Here is a 10,161-nt window from a genome sequence, read left to right on the forward strand (position 1 = left end):
TGTGGTCAAAAAGATATAAAGTAAGGCAGAATTAAATCTGCAAGATGTCCTTTGGACCCACACTATCTATTTTTTTTTCCCCCCTGAGACAGGATCTCTCTGTGTTAGCCTTGGCTGTCCTGGACTTGCTTTGTAGACCAGGCTGGCCTCGAACTCACAGTGATCCACCTGCCTCTGCCTCCCAAGGGCTGGGATTAAAGGTATGTGCCACCACTGATAGGCGTACACTATCTATTGTATCTGGTGTCACTCAACGTTTGATCTTTCTTACACATGGTGGTGGCAGCGGTGACAGCGGCGGCGGTGGCGGGGTGTGTGTGTGCGTGTGTGAAATTTCAAACACCTGATCTTACTTCTGTCTTAGTTACTTTTCCTCTTGCTATGACAAAATACCTTAAAAGAGCAACTTGAGCAGGGCATGGTGGTGCACGCCTTTAATCCCAGCACTTGGAAGGCAGAGGCAGGCGGATCGATGTGAGTTCGAGGCCAGCCTGGTCTGTAAAGTGAATTTAGGACAGTCAAGGCTACACAGCGAAAACCCTGTCTCAAAAACCAAAAACAAACAACAAAAATAAGAACGACTTGAAGGAAGGAATAAAGGAAGGAAGGAAGGAAGGGCGGCTTTACCTTGGCCCACAGTTTGAATGTTAACAGTCCATTATGTTTGGGAAAGCCCTGATGTCCCTAGCTTGAAGCAGCTGGTCACATGGCATCCACAGTCAGGGAAAAGGGAGACAAATGCCTGCTTCCTCCTTCTCATGCAGCCCAGAACCTCTGCTGTGGGAGAAGCATCACCCTGCTTAGGGGTAGTCTTCCCACCTCATCCCACCTCAGTTTTGCTAATCCTTCATGGGTGTGTCCAGAGGCTAAAGTAATGTAGACTAGTCACTACAGGTGTGCCTGGGGTCTGTTTCCCAGGTGATTCCTGAGCCTCTCTGGTTGGTCAGCATCATTACCCATCATAACTTCAAGAGACTGACACACAAAAATAGAAACCAAGGCAGGAGGAACACACACTCACCACCAACCTGGGCTGCACAGCCAAGTCTTATTTCTTTTTCTTTTCCTCTCTCTCTCTCTCTCTGGTTTTTTTTTTTTTTTTTTTTTGAGACAGGGTTTCTCTGTGTAGCCTTGGCTGTCTTGGACTGGCTTTGTAGACCAGGCTGGCCTTGAACTCACAGCGATTGGTCTGCCTCTGCTTCACTGAGTGCTGGGATTACAGGTGCTTGCTACTGCTCCAAGTATCGTTTCAAAGGAAAAAACAAAAAAACAAAACAACAACAAAAAAAAAAACAAACTAACAACAACAACAAAACCACAACGCCCCAGGTATTGGTGGGATGGCAACTGGAGCTCACACACTGCTGGTGGGAGGGCCAAATGGCACAAGGATGTCACAACACAGATTGATAGAACATAAGCCTGCCCTGGTGACTAAGTGGTCCTGTCTGCTTTTGGGGAAGGCAGACAGCAGTCTTTGCCTATGGCTACCTAGGAAACATATGTGGGTTAGAGGTATTTTTTTGAGTCTCCATGCAGGACTGGCCCAGGTAACACATAAGATCTTAGACAGCAATGAGAAAGGCTGGTCTGCAAATTTCCCCTTTGCTACTGACTATAGCAAAAGATAACACACACACACACACACACACACACACACACACACACACACACACGGCACTCAGTGCATTCACAGGAGGAAGAAAACAGGTGGCGGATTCCATGACCTTTGGGAACCCAGACAGACTATTTTTATTAAAAGGTGCGTTTAAAAGACAAAAAAAAAAAAAAAAAAAAAAAAAAAGGGCTGGAGAGATGGCTCAGCGGTTAAGAGCACTGACTGCTCTTCCAGAGGTCATGAGGTCAATTCCCAGCAACCACATGGTGGCTCACAACCATCTATGATATGATCTGATACTCTTCTGGCCTGCAAGTGTACATGCAGGCAGAGCATTGTATACACAATAATAAATAAATAAATCTTAAAAAAAAAAAAAAAAAAAGAAAACAGGTGGCATGGATCCTTGGAGAGAAAACAAGTCCTCTAGGGGTCAACCTGGCTGGGGGAAAGGCATGTATGAAGCTGTTGGAAATCACTGGAAACTGGAAACCTTGCTATAAGCACAAGTAAACTTCCCAGAGTTTTATAAATACACCCTTAAGATCTGTGGAGCTTACTGACTGGTTCCTGCCTCAGGCTGTAGCTCAGGGTGGTGATCCTCCTACCTCAGCCTCCCAAGTGCTGGAGGACAGGTTCGGGCTACCACTGCAGGCCATGTGTGTTTTACATTTATCTGTGTGCATGCGTGTGCATGTGTGTGTGCGTGTGCATGTGTGTGTATTTTGGGAGTTGGTTCTCTCCTTTTGCTGGTGTGAGCCCTGGGGATTGAAGTCAGATCATTAGGCTTGGTGACAAGAGCCTTTACCTACTGGGACATCTCATTGGTTCATTTACAGTGTTTTATATCTAAATAAAAGGGAAGAGAAAAAGCTCTCAGATAGAAAAGCACCCTCTCCCCAAAGCAGCCCTGGAAGCCAGCATCAGAGTGTCTTTGGCTGACACTGGTCCTGTTCTTTATCTCCGTCAGTGGAATGAGTTTCCAAAACAGACCTAGTGTCTTGACCTTCCATCCCTCCAGGACTCTCCTCTCTACCAACATCAGTGGCTCTCAACCTTCCTAACACCGTGACCCTTTAATACAGCTTCTCATGTTGTGGTGACACCCAACCATACAATTATTATTTTTCTTTTTTCTTTTGGTTTTTCGAGACAGGGTTTCTCTATGCTATCTTGGCTGTCCCTGCACTCGCTTTGTAGACCAGGCTGGCCTCGAACTCACAGCGATCTGCCTGCCTATGCCTCCCGAGTGCTGGGATTAAAGGCGTGCACCACCACGCCCACCTGCATACAATTATTTTTGTTGTTGCTTCATAACAGCAGTGAATCATAATGTGAATATCTGATATCCAATGCCAACGGGGTCACAACCCACAGGTTGAGGGCACCTTGGACACTCTGTTTTCCCCACCCCCAAGCCCAGGCTCCCTTGTGACTGTTGTGAGCCACATTGTGGAAGTGACACTGGCTGACTTCCAAGGGTAGCTCACGAAAGGGGTGGCTTCCTCTGGGTGTCTCTGACATATGTTTTTGAAACCGTGATATAGGAAGCTGATGGTCCTGGTGCCACCATTACCATGGGGATGAAGCAGCAAGGCCTTAGAATGAGCAGCCCCAGATGTCCCAAGCAGTGACCCTCTACGGCTCACCAACCTGCCAGGACCTACGCCACACACAGTCTCCTGAGTGCTCCTTCTTGCCTCAGGCTGTTCCATCCTAGGCTGGGCTGCTGCACAGAGATATTTAACAGAAGCACCTGGCTGCCTTCTTCCTCAGGGTCCTGTCAGCTCCACCCTGCCAGGCACACAAGTGTGCTCACTTCCCCATTGCAGAAATGCCTCCCTTCCGGGCTGTGCCAGTCGGCTCATTCTTCTAGGCCAGATGTTGCGTACCTCCTCCGGGAAGCCTTCAACTTGCAGTGCCTAGCAAGTGGCAGGGGCAGATCATGACTAGGTTCAAATCCCAGACGACCCACTTCCCAGTTGGGTACTTGGGCAGGGTATGTGACTCAGCCTCAGATTCCTAGCTACAGTCTGGGTAGTCACAGTGGATGTTTCACACGGAGACTAAAAGGATCGCATTACGGGAAATACTCAAACTGTCCCAGCCACAAGAGCCCTCTGGAATGTTGGCAGTTATTCTTGTCCCAGGTCTCCGGGGCTTGTCCTCTGATCTCCAGAGTCCCATTCACTGGTAACTTAATGATGTTATCCACTCATGTATTCATTCCGGCCCCCCACACCCCTGACAGGTTTTCTCTGTGTAGCCGAGGCTGTCCTGCACTGACTTTTGTACACTAGGCTGGTCTCGAACTCACAGAAATCCACCTGTCTCTGTCTCCCCAAGTGCTGGGATTACAGGTGTGTGCCACTGAGCCCGGCTTGTTCATTCTTTTTTATTTTTTATTTTTAAATTTATTATTTATACAGTATTCTGCCTGCATGTGTGCCTACACACCAGAAGAGGGCACCAGATCTCATTACAGATGGTTATAAGCCACCATGTGGTTGCTGGGAATTGAACTCAGTGCCTTTGGAGGAACAGCCAGTGCCCTTAACCTCTGAGCCCCTCATTCTTTTTATACATGGTGAGCTGGGCTCGATCGGAGGCCAGCAGGAGTCCGCCACATTCACTCATCCTTTTACTAGTCCATTGGCCATTGCTCACATCGCTGGGGACTAGCTGCGTGCCTGGTACTGAGCCCCACTGCAGGGAAGTAGTGATGGGGAGGGTGGGTCTCATCTTGGCTGTCAGAGGCTTACATTTTCTGAGGAAAGTGTCAGATGCATACAGAAAAGCCAACAGGCTTTGAGGAGAGCACCAAAGAGGAAATAGGAGTGCGCATGGAGAAATAATTGAGTACCCCCCCTCCTTTCCAATGGGTGGAGGGGACAGATTGCAAAGAGAACTGAGGAGGGGGTGCATGGGAGCCAGAGATGAGGGAGGGGTGGGAGGAACATGGCAGAAATCAGAGTGGCTGGAGGGTTCTGCAGGTTGGGGGAGGGGAGGGGTAGTGCTGGGGAAGGGTGGATGAGTAAAGCCTGGGGCCATTTGCAATGCCAGGATCCCTTGGTGGTCCCAGCAGGTAGGGACTTGGAGGTTACAACACCACACAGCGAGCTTTTCCTATCTCCCGCGTTCTAATCCATGAATTCAATTGATCTCAGATTGGAGATATTCAGCAGGGGGGAAAAAGGCCCCAAACCAAAACCTCTGGGGCATCATGATACATACATTTAATCTCAGCATTTGGGAGGCTGAGGCAGGAGAATTGCAGTAAGTGTAAAGGTAGCCTTGTCTCCAAGTCATACCCTCTCCTGGCGCCCCCCCCCCCCCGCCCGCCCCATCCCAACCCCAAACCAAAACAAAGGGCTGGAGAGATGATTCACTGGTTAAGAGCACTGGCTGCTATTGCAGAGGACCCAGGCTGCGTTCCCAGCTCCCGAATTGGGTGGCTCACCATTGCCTATAGCTGCAGGTCCAGGCAGGGAAGATGAGATCACAAAAGGGGAAGTAACACCATCCCCCCCCCCCCGCACCCCGCACCCCCCCCCCCCCGAACCCTAGTGCAGGAACACCCATAGGGCTGAAAGGGGGTCTGAATCCAGCCTTTCTCTTCCAGGTAGAGGATGCTCGGTCTCCCAGGAGCCTGTTGCAGTGAAGCTTGGGCCCTGACTGGGAGAATGGCTCTGTCCTAGGCTTATTACTTACCTGGACCAGTACCAGGCCTGCCTCCAGGGGCCTAAGATAGAGAATTCTGGCTCAGCGTCAGCGGCTCTACCCATCTGTATCAGTCACACAACCTCAAGTGACTTTCCCTGTGAACAGCAGGGGAGCTTATTCATCAGCCTTCCTGGCAGGGGTGGCTCTCTCTCAGCTCCTCATCTCTTTCAGGGGCAGGGGATGGTGGAAAGCAAGCAGGAAGCCTGGTCCTCTGGGAGGCATTAGGTGAGAACTCAGGACTTTTCACTGCTGGTTCCTTCCGCCTGCTCCACCCTTCCCTCGCACCTCCCTCCTCAGCTGGCCTTTCTGACATCCCTGGTGAGGGGTTTCTGCAGCAGCGGCTGAAGAGGAAGGCCTTTCTCTCAGGGTCTTCGGATGGGGTCGGGTCACAGACAGGTGAGACAGGAGGAGAGGTCAGAGCCACACACTAACAACTCAAACACCCTGTGCATGCGACATCAGGAAACTTGTGCCTTCTCAGCAAGGGACAGGAGGTCCTTCTCCGGTGGTTTGTGTTTGTCACTGGCTTTGCGCTAAGCACTAAACTCAGAGTCACCAGACACATGCATTGTTGTCTATTGTTCGGCCCCAGGTCACAAGGTGGCTGTGGTGGTGGTGGTGGTGGGGCTGGGATTTAAATACAGACCTTCGTGAGATACCAGGTGGGGCAGGCAACACCAGGAACCCTGCCAGCCCCTGGGGGCAGTGACTCAAGAGGCAGGTCCCCACATCCTTTCTCCCACCCCTCCCTTTTCAGCTGACTCAGCCAGACCGTCCAGGGCCTTTCTCTGGAATTCTGGCCCCTAGGCAGCGTTCTTGGCCACCTCCTCTTGTAGGCAGGGCACACCCTCCCTAGAGATGCTACTCTGGGAGGCCTCGGGTCTTCAGGCTTCTCTCTGCTGCAGGTTTGCTGGACTGAGCATCATTGAACCCCTCTTCCAACCACCCTGGGAGAAGAGGAGGCACACACAAGACCCCCGAGAAAGTTGGGTGGTACAGCCTATGGAAGGGATGGCTAGCCCAGACTCAGTGTCTTTCTCTTCACAGCTCTTTATCTATTCTTTCTGGTTTTACTCCATTCCCCGATTTGTTCCTCTTTTCCAGCTCAGCCTTACCTCTGGTCTCACGCCCCACCCAGGGCCAGGTGGGCCCAGATTTCTGTCATTGGCTGAAACTAGGATGAGTCACTATTTCTGTTTCCTGCTGCCAAGCTGCTGGGGATGGCCAACTAGGGGGAAGGGAGGGGGGCGGCTGGTTGGGATGGAGTCACCTCACTCACACCCTCACCTCTCCTTCCGTCTGTCTGTCTGTCTGTCTCTTTCTCTCTTATGACTGTCCCCAGCTCTTCAGGTGACTCAAATTCCTGGGATGCCATTAGAGGTCTTCTGAAAGAAAGAGAAGGTGCTGGGACCCAGGCAGCACTGAAAGGTGGGGAGGAAAAGGGGGGGTCCCTGCCTCTGTACACTCTGTGGCTGGCTTGGGAAGCGGCTGACCACAGCTTCACTCCTGACAAAAGTGAAGGTTGACCTGCTCCTGGTGCCTGTGCTCTGTCCCCGACTCTTCTCCTCTCTGACTTCCTCTCCCTTCTGTCCCATTCCTCATCCTTGAATTTGGAGCATTCTAGCTCACGCCTACTAGCAGGTGAGCAGGGCAGTTCAAGGGAGATGGGAGTGCAGAGAGAGCAACAGGGTGGCAAGGGAGGTAGAACAGAGTCTTTGCCTGCCAGAAGGTGACCTTTGATCTCAGCTCTGAATAGCACAAGGAAGACAGAGGCAAAGAACAGAGGGACACACAAGGAAAAAGTCTAGAAGTGGAGGCAGCTGACAGGGGCAGATCAGGGCCAGTGGGTGAGTTGGGCCAGTGGGGAGCATGCACAGCTGGCAGGTCTCAGGCATTTGCGTCTTCTGGGTTTTTGTTTTTGTTTTTGTTTTTGTTTTTGTTTTTGTTTTTGTTTTTTAACTGGGAAGGCTTAAACCTGAACAAAGTCTGTTTGGAAATGACCTCTCAGGGATGCTATGAGTTTGTAATCCCAGCTACTTGGGTGGCTGAGGCAGGAGGATTTCTTGAGCCAGGGGATTCAAGGCTAGTGTGAGCATTCTAGTGAGATTTCCTCTGCGCAACAAAAGAGGAAAAAAAAAAAAACCAAACCAAATCAAACCAACAACAAAACAAAAACATCCCTTCTGGCTGCTCAGTAAAGACCCTGTAATTCAGGGCTAAAGAGATGGCTCAGAGGTTAGGAGCACTATCTGCTCTTCCAAAGGTCCCGAGTTCAAGTCCCAGCACCCACATGGTGGCTCACAACCACCTGTAATGAGATCTGGTGCCTTCTTGTGGTGGGCAGGCACCATGTGGGCAGAATACTGTGTAAATAATAAATAAATCTTAAAAAAAAAAAGACCCTCTAACTCAGAGTAGGGAGAGTAGAGGTGATAGGACACAGAGGGGTTTAAACCTGAGGGTGTTCTTGATGAGTTGAAAAGAGAAATGACTTTGAAGATGGAGGCTCCTCTGCTCACACGGGCCATACATGCCCACACAGGGAGGGCGCATGTCAGTCCGCTCATCCATTTCTCCCAGGGGAGGGCCTTTGTCCAAGAAGACAGTGCCAGTCCCCAGGGGACCAGGTGTGCTCTTCCCCTGTCCTCCCTGAGTGTGGCTGGCACTGCTCACCTCTTGTCATCTGCAGACAGGGAAATGGAGCCTCAGGGAGGAGCAGGGGACCCAGAGGTGTTGGCACAGGGGCTCAGCCCCTGTCCCCTGCAAAAGCTTTGCTTTCTTGGCTTGGTGACAGGGAGGAGAGTAATGGAGCAGAAGCCACAGGAAGACAGGATTGGAAGGGATGCTTAATGATACCCACTATCCCATGCTGGGAACACCTGGGGACAGCAGGCTGAGCGGGCATCTGCTGACTATGGAGATATGGGTGTGGTGTTGAGTGCCTGCTTCGGGGCTCCATACCCACACAGGGGTGTGTGTGTGTGTGTATGCAATTGTGAGTGTGCAACTGAAGTGTCTATGTAATTGTGTGCATACGATTACACATAACCATATATTCATGTGTGTCTGTAACTGTGTGTATATCTGTTAGGTGTGTGTGTTTGTAAAACTGTGCTTGCGCTTCGAGTGTGTCTGTGTGACCATGTGTGTCCTCGTGAGTGTGTCATCGTAAATGCCCGTGCATGTGTGTGTCGCCCTGTGTATGCATGTTGGTGTGTCTGTGAATAGTGAATGTATCTGTGCCCACGTGAGTGTGTCTATGAACCCGAGTGTGTGCCTGTGAGTGTGTATGTGGCCCTGTGTGTGCACATGTGAGGTGTTTTGGGACCTCTCCGGCTTCTTTAGGACCAGGCTTTGGGGCTTGCTTGGACGCAGTGACCCCCCGCATCCTGCCCCCCCCCATCCTATCACCCTGCCAGTTTACAAGCAGACTCCTTGTTTCGGTGCCTAATCCCTGGCCCTGCTTTTGCCTCTGATGAGAGAATAATTAACCGAAGACTCATTTTCCAAGGCTTCCTTCCCATTATCCCCGCCAAGTAAAAATGCTTTCTGGCTGCTGTGGGGAGGAGCCACTCCTTGAGGAGGGAGCAGCTCTCACTGTGGGAGTCATAAAGTCAGGGTGGCCATGGACAGCCGAGGAGAGGAGAGGGAGTCTAGTGTGAACCTGGGCTCTGAGCCTGGGGAGGAGAGCGGGGCCAGGGCCGGATCCAGCACTACCTCACTGTGTGGCATGTTCTTGCCCTCTCTGGGTCTCTGTTTCCTCCTTGTTAATGGGTTGGTTTGCACTATAATTCAGTCCTTTCCATGGCGTTTCTTCTGCAGGTGAACAGGTGATACCCTAAGCAACCCAGGCAGCAACAATTTGTGGTTCCTTAAGGCTGGGGAAGGGACTAGGTTCTGTAAGTAAACTAATGTCTCTCCTTAAGGACTGTTTGTGGTTGAACCTTGTTTCCTTGGGTGAGTGATGCCCCTAATTCGGAAGGTATGGGTGGCTTTGGGGACCCACACATCTTCGCAGATCTTTCCATGTCCTCTTAACTCAGCTCTCCCCACCCTGAGGGTACTTTCTAGTGCCTAGAGAGCTAACAGAGCTTATTGTGGGAGCCAGCACTAGGCTCCAAGGTGGAGGGGAGTTTCGATGCTGCTTTTCTTAAGGAAAGGAACAGCCATTCAGAAATGCAAGCATCCCGGTCCCTAAGTGCTATCAACTTCACCCATGAAGGGAGGTGCAGTCTGGTGTCTGAAAGGACTGACTCCCTTCATTGGAAAAGTGCCCATGAGCCCTCCCTTTTGCTGCCCACACAGGCTGTCCTCCTGAGCTTGGTGGAAGATTCGAGCTCTTGGCAGTGTGTTTGGGAACACTGAGACTGGGGAGGGGCAGGCCCTTGTCCAGGTCACTGGCAGATAAGAGGCTTTAGTTGGGAACAGGATGCAATAATTACAACACTGAGCCACAGAGGATCACAGCAGACTTGGGTCTTCCAAGTGCTTGCACACAGGGTGTCTGGGGAGAGAGAGGCATCTGAGAGGTGGGGTGTAAGACCTGCCCTACACTGTAAAGCTATTATCCCAGAAGATGGACACGTGTGTGAGTTCTGCCAGTTTCTGAGGCGCTGTCCCACACTTTACAGCTATTTCCTGAAAGATGGACATGTGTTATGCCCAAGTATGTGGCTCTGGGCAGAGTGTGTGTACTATTCAGGTTGAAGTGGGTGTGGTGAGAGCCTGTGTGTGAGGTTCGAGCCCAGAGCCGGCTGAGTTGGTGTGACTTGTTTGCTGCAGGGCATGGGTGGCTAAAGCAGCGGACACTTGTCGCATCC

Source organism: Acomys minous, assembly GCF_964271855.1.
Source record: "Acomys minous genome assembly, chromosome: 12".
In the NCBI taxonomy this organism is placed as follows: Eukaryota; Metazoa; Chordata; class Mammalia; order Rodentia; family Muridae; genus Acomys; species Acomys minous.